The 10000-nt window shown below is 38.1% G+C and overlaps 1 pseudogene; it reads left to right on the forward strand.

The window, feature by feature from the left end:
* Positions 1-10000, forward strand: part of LOC137639676 (putative neural-cadherin 2) — a 63539-nt pseudogene that overhangs the window by 26033 nt on the left and 27506 nt on the right.

A 10000-nucleotide genomic window follows, 5' to 3' on the forward strand; every position in this document is an offset into this window, starting at 1 on the left:
TATATATATACATACATATATATATATATATATATATATATATATATATATATATATATATATATATATACATGTGCGTGTGTTTGCTTGTATGTTTATATGGGTATATATGTAGGTGAGTGTGTGTTAGTATGACAGGTGGTCGACTAAGATAATGATGAAAAAAAATTACATGTAAAATATGGGAAATGATTTCTTGGAGAGAAATAAAGATGATGATATGAAGGAATGGTAATAAAAAATAAGATGCATAATGGAATGAAGAATTTGGAATAAAACTTTTTTTTGGCTCTTACAAAAATCTACTTAAAAAGAATCAGGTGTCAAATTTTAGTTTCTTCACTTCATAGTTCTCACTAGTGTTATTGCAATTCTTATTTTTCTATTAACTCTATTTCATATCCTTGAGGTAAACAATATTCATCCTACGATTGCTTCATCTTCCATCATCATCATCATCATCATCCTCATCATCATATGTGCCTAATGACGCAAAAGGCCTCAGATAGATTTCATCAGTCGTCTCTATCTTGAGCTTTTAACTAAATACCTCTCCGGTCATTATCTCCCACGTCACGTTCCATAGTCCTCAGCCATATAGTCCTGGATCTTAAAGCTTTAATTTTGGAATTTACAGAGACATAATCAACGCACAAGGTTTGAGTGTTTCTCATGTTTTCTAGTTTTCCAAAACAACTAGTTCCTCAATTTCATAATATCCAAAATTTGTTTAACCTATGACAGCAATCATGACATTTATTAATTCTATATTTCTCTTTTTGAAAAACTAGGCTACCATTAAAGATATTTTGATATCATAAAAGAGTTATGAACATAGAAAAAACATCGGCGGATAAATTTGCGACGTTTGTTTTCATGATCAACCCTTAGTGCACTTAGAAATAAATGTTTTGCAATATACACGTACACACACCTACGCACACTCTCACAGGAATAAATTAAAACTAGAAAAAAAAAATCTTGTGTAATTAACGCACCGAAAAATAAATTTACTTCAAAGCCTCACATGAAAAATACCATGTTCCAAATTGAAATTGACCTGAAATTTCAATCATGAGACTCTCGACTGTCAATTTTAATAGGACTTTCTATAGGAAAACTCATTTTTCTTCATTTTACCGAAACGTTCACCCTGCAAAAAAAAAAAAGAGAGAGTAATCATGCCATGAACATCATATTACAAAAAAAAAAAGAGAAAAAAAATAGGAGACAACTATGAAAATGTGATTATTGGTATCTAAGCTTACATTATTATACGATAGATTAATTTTTCTTAATTCCGATAAAGTAACTATTCCCATTGTAAATATCATAAGTAAATACAAGGCTTATGAGCAATAAGTATCATATATGCTGTGTTTTCGTGTACCATTCTGTTCATTTATGATAGTTTTAGTATAAGTGTTATCCCCCTCCAAACAGTATTCCTTCTACGATTGCTTCAGCTTTAATATGATATCTTCAGTGAGAATCATATATAATTATTACATAAGGTGTTGTTATATAGTGTCCAAACCAGCTAATTCCTCAATTTAATTATATCAACTTTTTATAACCTATGATAGTTAGTGTGTACTAAGAAATAGCCCATCCGCAACATACAAGTGCAAACACGCACACACTCAAACGCAACTCAAGTCAAACTAGAAACAGAAATAAAAAATCTCGTCCAATTAACACACTGAAAAACAAATTCACTTCCAAACAACACATGAAAGGAATATGAAGTTCAAAATTGAAATGAAATATCAACCACAAAACTCAATTTTTAAAAGATTTTCTGTAGGAAAACTCAGATATTTCATGTTACCGAAGTGTTCACCAGCGAAAAGCAAAATAAAAAGGAGTAATCATATGATAAACAACTAATTACGAACATGTTAAAAAAGGAGACAACTATGATCATCTGTATCCAAACCTACAGTAATACAAAATAAACTTATATTTTTTCTAATCCCAATAGAGTAACTGTTCTCATTGTATTTATCATAAGTAATTACAGGACATATGTACAATTAGTATCGTAAATGCTGTTTGTTCATGTACCATTCTGTTTATTTATGAATCTTTTAGTATTACTCCAATACCTACCAATTTTATGTCATTTCACAAATGTCTGCCAAGCAATATGGAAAAAAGTTAAGTTTCTGGAATAAAAAACCATGTTAATCTTTTGATAATACCCAGCATTTGATCGTTTCATAATAATTTCCCTCGTATCTTAGTTGGTAGATTATATTTTCCCATGTTGAAATTCTTATATATATCTGCCCTGATATTGCATGTGTTTGCGGTTTTTAACAAACAATAATCATTACTTTCCAGAGGACACTAACTTACAATATAAGGAACACAAAATACACACGTGAAGCTTTAGAGCGCCTGCTTATCCACAGCTTCTCCAGAATCAAGAGCCTTTATCTTAGTCACATGATTACTCACTGAATGTATTTTTGTGCAAAATGTGTTTTCTCTGCAATTTATTTTTCCACAAGATCATTGTCCTCGTTACTTGATGATGATGAATAGGCGTAATATATTTTTAACTTTTATGTTAAAGAAAGACAATTGAATACATACGTCTATGTTGTAAAAAGAGTAAAGTCAACGAAAAATGTAGTTTGAAAGTAAAAATAATTCTTCACATATAAAGTACAATTGATATATGAAGTTACTCGCACCATGTAAAGTCATCGCAAATTGTATTTGGAAGGAAGTATATCTCCCTAATATGTATCCTAAGCATTAATGGGCAGTAAAACAAAATGGAAAATATGCAAATGATTCCATGATTAACTTTATATTAGTTTAGTAATATTTTTCTTTGATCTGTTGGTCTCTGTAAAATTCTTTTGATGGTTTTGCTATGATCTTTATTTACAGTAACCTTGAAGTAATATTTTCTACAATAGCTTAATAAATGAAAGAAAAAAAAAATAAAAGTTTTGTTCATAAAAAAAAAAAAGTTGTATATTTCATTGAGTTAGCCTACGCTCATAATGAATTGAGCGTTTCATATCACATAAGCCATTTAAAATTCCGGATTTTGCCAAAAAAAAAATGACAAATATTTATTCGATTTTTTTTTCTTCAGACATATAGAGATGAATAGTGTATTTGTTTATGTCCACGCTTTGAAATTATCTTCCGCTCCAAAAATGATTGCATCATTAAGAGTATACAGTCTACTTATACCACATGAATAAATACAATGGTTGTAAAAACTTACTTAACTTGACTATAGAAATTAGTAAAAGCACAATATTTAATCAGTAGCCTATTATACATGACTTGCAGTTAGTCAGAGGTAAACGGACAAGTATTTTCTAGTAATACTTCACCTTAACCGACATCCACCTATCATCTGTATGATTGCAGTTTGCCGAGTTACCTTTTGAAGACGTGATCGTTTTTAGAATAAATCGTTTAAATAATATTTTAGGAGAATATTACTGTTAGATGGTAATAGTTTAAATCCAGATTCTCTTTAAAATGTTTAGAACGCTATTATTGGATGCGGTCTTTGGTATTTAACATCAAAGAACTAGAAGAGTTACTGTAGAGGGAAGAGAATTTACCCTACTGAGCACTTGGGTGGAAACGTTACTGAATATTCATAAAAATTTTGATCATCAACACCTGTCGTTAAAGAACAACTGCTCACTAACTGATGGACTATCCCCAAGTTCAATATGAGAGCACCAGCACAAGCAACAAATCAAGCTTAATACATATCTAAAACTGAGAATAATGTATTATGTTTATAAGATTTGCATCAACATACAATTCATTGCGAGAGAAAAAAAGGACTGATTTCAACTATTGATTATTTGGGTAACTGAATTAGAACAATACCATTTTTTGGTTGGTAAATTACTAGGAAACAAATAAAGTTATGACCGCTATTTACCGGAGGCTATACTTTTGAAATACCAATAAGATGAGAGTCGTTTATTTTTAACATATATTTTCTTCAATTAGATCCAATGGGAAGTTTGATATTTACCTTCATGAGCAGATATTACATCGGATATCCAATACGATAAGGAAAAGATGACAAAGTTTTACTTTTTCATCATTCACATTAGATACAAATTTCTTTACATATCTAACATAAAATTAAGCTGCAAAAGGACCATTAAAATTTGAAGTAAACTTAAAATATCAAAGCTACTGCCACATACGATGTTCAGTATCAGACAAAATTAAGAATAACAGAAATTACTAAATTATAGAAATATTTTTCAACTGTAAAGAAAAAATATTCTTTTAGTTCTAAAAGCTAATGAGTGAGGTTAAATACACTTTTTCCAATCACAAATGACCATATTACATTAGCGTATAGAGACACATGAAGTACGGGACACAGCCTGATAATCGAATGTATCTGTGAAACAAGGCAATTCATGAATAACCGAAAACATCACTTACAAGCCTCGAATTATCTTAAATATAGTATGTATTATGTTTAAAACAGTTTCAATCAACCAATATACACACTATAATAAACTTAATAAAAATTATGATAAAAATAACCCAGTACAGATAAATATAAGTTAGTGAAGAATATTTACGAATATCACAAATCCTATTAATAACTTTATAAACAGTACTTGCTTAATAAAAGTAACTGGAAAACCTTTCTGATTAATGGTATACTGTGAATGTAGACACATTTCTAATGCAATTTGTATTTCATGAAGTGTACATAAGAATCCGTCAATGGAAATTACAATAATGCAATGTTTGTACATACTCAGAAACTACAAGGGAATCGCCCAACACTAGCTGACATTTTATAAAAATTCACCCAAAAAGATTAACAGGAAAGCAAATCTCCCAACTACGGTAAAATAAAAGCTTCATATGAATATTGCCAGAGCAAAATCTGTTAGTTGAACCATCAAGAATTATAAATGATGAAGTGTCACATCCTACGCTACAACTGGTCATTGGCAAGTCTCCTGCTGGAATCATAAGACTTCTGAATGCATAATTGAAGATCAATTATGACTAGCTCTCTCTCTTATACATTTCCAGGCGTTCAAGAAACTAATAATATCGTTTTTCTCATCTTTAAAAAATTTTCTGTGGTAATTGATGTATTGGTTTTTTAATGCCCATTAACATTTAGGCAGTGAAAAGCCAAGAGTAGGGTGTGACTCAAGGGCGAGATGAAAGCAACAGAGTAACTTTATTAGGACACATTGAGTATATATACACACAAGGTCCCGGTAAGAAGGTCACAAAATACAGACATGCTATTTATTGTCAAACTGGCAACCGGTTCTGTTAACAGTTAACAGTGGAGTATGCAGGCATGTTAAAACAAGTTGCTGTCAGTGCAAGGGGAGAGCGAAGATACAAAGGATAATATATACAAAAAAAGAGAAATGTCCTTACTATGTACGCTCGTGTGATACATGGGTGGTACATAGCTCCCCCCGCCTAGAACTGACATACTGTACATGTTAAATAGGGCGTCCTGATCTACAGAGGCAAACCATAGCCGGGTCATCTGGCAGGAGATAAGCAGGTTTTAGATGATCAATTGAGACACAGAATTCTTTGCCACAAATGTTTAGAAGAGATGCTTTCGGATTGTGTCGGGCCCGTGCAAGGGGATGTTAGCGGTGGCTTGCTAGAGTCGTTGCGTAGGAAGACGTGTGTTGCAGAGTGCAAGTCTGTTGGTATGTGATGCTTCGCTGGGGGCTTGTAAGTCTGGTGGCATGGAGTAAATTTTCTCACGAACCGACGTATGCGCTGGAGATCATCGGAGGAGGTTGCAGAAGGAAAAAACTCAGCATGGATACCAAGGGGTTGCCATACACCAATTTCATCTGCCGAGACGCCGAGGGCGTCTTTAGGAGTGGTCCTTAGTCCCAGGAGGACCCAGGGAAGCTTAGTAAACCAGTTGGAGTCCTTGCAGCAGGACATCAAAGCAGCTTTGAGGGGGAGATGAAAACGTTCAACCATTCAATTAGCAGCGGAGTTTTAGGCAGTTGTCTGATGTAAGATGATGCCCAGGTAATTCGCTAATGATGTCCATAATTGAGAGGTGAAAATGGTATCTCAGTCAGAAGTAATATGCTCAGGGATATCAAATCAGGCTAACCATCCTGAGAGTAAGGCAGATGTACATGAGACGGACGTTGCAGTTTCCATGGGAATGGCTTCAGGCCAACGAGTGGTGCGGTCGATGACGGTAAACAGGTAACGAGGTTTTTTTGATGTGGGTAGAGGGCCTACAACGTCAACGGGAATGTGGGCGAAACGACGCTGAGGTTGAGGAAAGATGCCCACTCCTGAATTTGGAAGTTCGCCAAGAAGTACAGGCACGGACCCAATCCTTAGCATCCTTAATAATGCCCGGCCAAATGAATTTCGTTTTCAGCAGCTGTGCAGTAGAACGGCGCGAGGGATGTGAAATACCGTGAAGGAAGTCAAACACATGTCGGCACATGGGAGCAAGAATCCAGTACTGAAGTCAAAGAGGACGGTGGTGCTGGAGTCCTAAATGCTTGATACTATGGATCCTGTCATTGAGCATCAGCGAAGGTGTTGTAATTCTATGCCAATGGAATGGCGGCCAACATATATCTTGACAGGGCATCGACAATGGGATTCCTTTTCCCAGGGACGTGTTCAAGAGTACAATTTTATTCAGCCACGGTGGAGAGATATCGGCGTTGACGAGTGTACCTGGCGTCAGACTGTCGAGTGAAGGCGTGCACCAGAGGCATGTGGTCTGTGTGAATGACGAAAGGGCATACCTTCTATGAAATGGCGAAAGTGACGGACAGCCAAGTGCACTGCCAGCAATTTGCAATCAAAGGTAGAATAATATGATTCTGACTTGGACAGTTTTCTGCTGAAGAAGGCCAATGGGCGGGGTGAGCCGCTGGCCACCTGTTTGAGCACTGCACCAATAGCGACGTCACTGGCATTAGTGGAGAGAAGGAGAGGGGCATGGGGGACGGGATAAGTGAGGGCAGCAGTGGTTGATAGGGCGTTCTTTGTGTTGCAGAAGGCCGCTTTTTGAAGGGGGCCCAACTTCAGGTCTTTTTGCTTGCCCTTGAGGGAGGCGTAGAGGGGAGCAAGAGTGACGGCAATGGATGGCAGAAAATTGTGATAATAGTTGATCATGCTTAAGAATTTCTGCAGTGCTTTGACAATCGAGGGCATGGGGAAGTTCAGAACGGGTCCTACATTCTCAGGGATGGGATGGACTCTTTCAGGAGTCTTGTGGTGCCCTAAGAATGACACTTCATGGCTCCAAAAGTACACTTGTTGTTCCGGACTACAAGGACATTTTGTTGCAGGCGGTTGAACACGATACGTAAGTGACAGAGGTGATCCTCTTTTGAGGAAAAAACAAGTATGTCGTCCACGTAGCATACACAGAAGAGGAGGTCCCCTAAGAGACCATCCATGAGACGTTGAAAAGTGGCCCCAGCGTTACGAAGGCCAAAACATGAGTAATTGAAGGTGTATGTACCGAAGGGTGTGGTGATGGCGGTCTTGGGGATGTCTTCTGGGTTCATAGGCACCTGATAATACCTCTTCAGGATGTCGAGCGTGAAGGTCACGTCGGCGATGTTTGGGAGGGGGTAGTGATCCAATTTGGTTTGCATGTTCACATGCCTGTAATCCCCACACGGACGGAGGGAGCCGACTATCTTCAAGAGGATGTGTAATTGTGACGATTATGGGCAGGAGGCCTTTTGGCAAGGGCCTATTTCTTCCATTTCGGCGAACGTCTGTTTGGCTGCTGCCAATCAATCCGGTGCCAGACGTCTGAATTTGGCTAAGTCTGGGGGTCCCATCGTCTTTATATGGTGATAAATACCGTATTTGGCAGGAGCCGTGGTCTTTTGGCGAAGTTCTGGACTGAAACTTCCGGTTATGAGGTGAGGAGGTGTGCGTAGGCATCCGTGAGTGCGCTGATGTTGAGAGCCAGGTTGGAGGGGGCGGATGGAAGAGGTGTCGACAAGTACGAGTCTGCGTTGACCAATCGTTGGTGGGCGACATCGACCAAAAGGTGGAAATGAGAGAGGAAATCCGCACCGAGGAGTGGCAATGTGACGTCAGCAACGAGAAACTTCCAATTAAATTTACCGGTTTCAAAAGATAACGTGAGGTTCTCGTAATGTTAGGTGAGTATCACAGATCCGTTGGCAGCTACCAGGTGGACGTCGGCAGACTTAGACAGACTATGTCGTGTCCTGAAGAGTTCCCTTGGCTAAAGTGAACAAGAAGCACCCATGCCTACTAAAAATCGCAAGCCCGTTTCTGCATCATGTAAAAAAAAAAGATTAGAAACACGGGAGGCCAAGGCAACGAGTGATGGCCTACTTACACGTTTTTTGGAAAATGACAATCGTTGGCACATTTCTTTGCAGTAGCACCGAATCTGGAGTGGTAGTAGCAAAACTGCATCCTAAGGGTGGCAGTAAGTGTCTGTAGAAGTCGTTGGTTGGAGAGCGAGCGAGTGATGGGTGATGGGTAGCTTTGTCGCCGCTCCGGCACGTCACGGGGTAGGCGTGTGTGTCCTATGGCATCACGTCAACTTCGGTTGACGTTGAATAGGTGTACTCTTCGTCAGGAGTGGAGGCACTCATGGAGGTCCATGAAGTGGCTCCCCATAAGAGCGTCGGCTTTGGTCATCAACTCCTTTATGGGTAAACTATCAATATCAGATATGCCTGAGCGTACAGATTCGGGTAAACAGCATACACAAAGGGCACGAAGTAGGTTCACCTCCAAAGGAGAGCCGTCTGTGGCAGGTTCCAGGCGAGCGATAATGGTCATTTTCCTGACAGCAAGCAAAGCCCTTTGGTCCCCCAATGGTTGTTAAGAGAGCTGGAAAAGCTTTGCTTTACGGGAAACTGGCAATAGTGAGTACTGCTGCAGAAGGTCTCTTTAGAGGGCGCCATATGCTATTGGGGTGTCTCCTTGTTCACAAAGCCAGTTGTCGGAGATTTCCGGGAAGGTGTCCTCGGGTATCGCTAGCGAACGAAGAAAGTATCATTGGGGTGGTACCAACTTCGGTGGAGTCCGTCATAGTAAAAGAGATAGGGGGAAGGCTGGAGGAACGAGTCTACTTCCGGAGTCACCGATGTCACCCAAATATCCTGTACAAGGGTTCGAAGCCCGGCTGGAGAGATACTATAGTCTTTGTGTTATTTTGCCTGGGGCTCTGATACCTAGGTTGTTAAGAGATTCCTGGCTTTAATATGTTCGATAAATGAAAAACATGTTTAAATATGCAAAGATTATCATTAATCGAATGCCAAGTCACAAACCTACCAATTAGTTACGATAGTGAAGATGGATTGATTTCAATTCTAAGTACAAAAAACCGGAATTCGACAGGTATATGTACAGAAGAATTGTCATTGATATTTTATCTTTCTTCGTGGCTGAGTGGTATGGTCAATGTCACAAAAGTATCCTGGACCAGGGTTCGAAGCATGGTCGGACAAATACTATAGTCATTGAGTGATTTCCCCTGGGGCTCTGATCCTGAGGTTGTTAAGAGAATCCAGACTTCAATGTGTTATTATATATGGCATATATGAAATATGGAAAACACGTTTAAATGTGCTAAATTTATCATTAATCGAAGTCCAAGTCACAAACTTATGAATTAGCTACGATTGTGAAGATAGTTTGAATTTAATGCTAAGTACAAAAAACCGGAATTCGACAGGTATATATACAGAAGAATTGTCAATGACTTTTTATTTTTCTTTGTGGGTGAGTGGTAGGGTCAGTGTTACACAAGTATCCTGGACCAGGGTTCGAAGCCCGGCCGGAGAGATACTATAGTCTTTGAGTGATTTCTCGTTGGGCTCTGATCCTGAGGTTGTTAAGAGAATCCAGACTTCAATGTGTTAATATACATGGCATATATGAAATATGAAAAACACCTTTAAATGTGCAAAATTTATCATTAATCGAATGCCAAGTCAAAAAA

This window comes from Palaemon carinicauda, chromosome 4, assembly GCF_036898095.1.
Source record: "Palaemon carinicauda isolate YSFRI2023 chromosome 4, ASM3689809v2, whole genome shotgun sequence".
NCBI classification, from domain to species: Eukaryota; Metazoa; Arthropoda; class Malacostraca; order Decapoda; family Palaemonidae; genus Palaemon; species Palaemon carinicauda.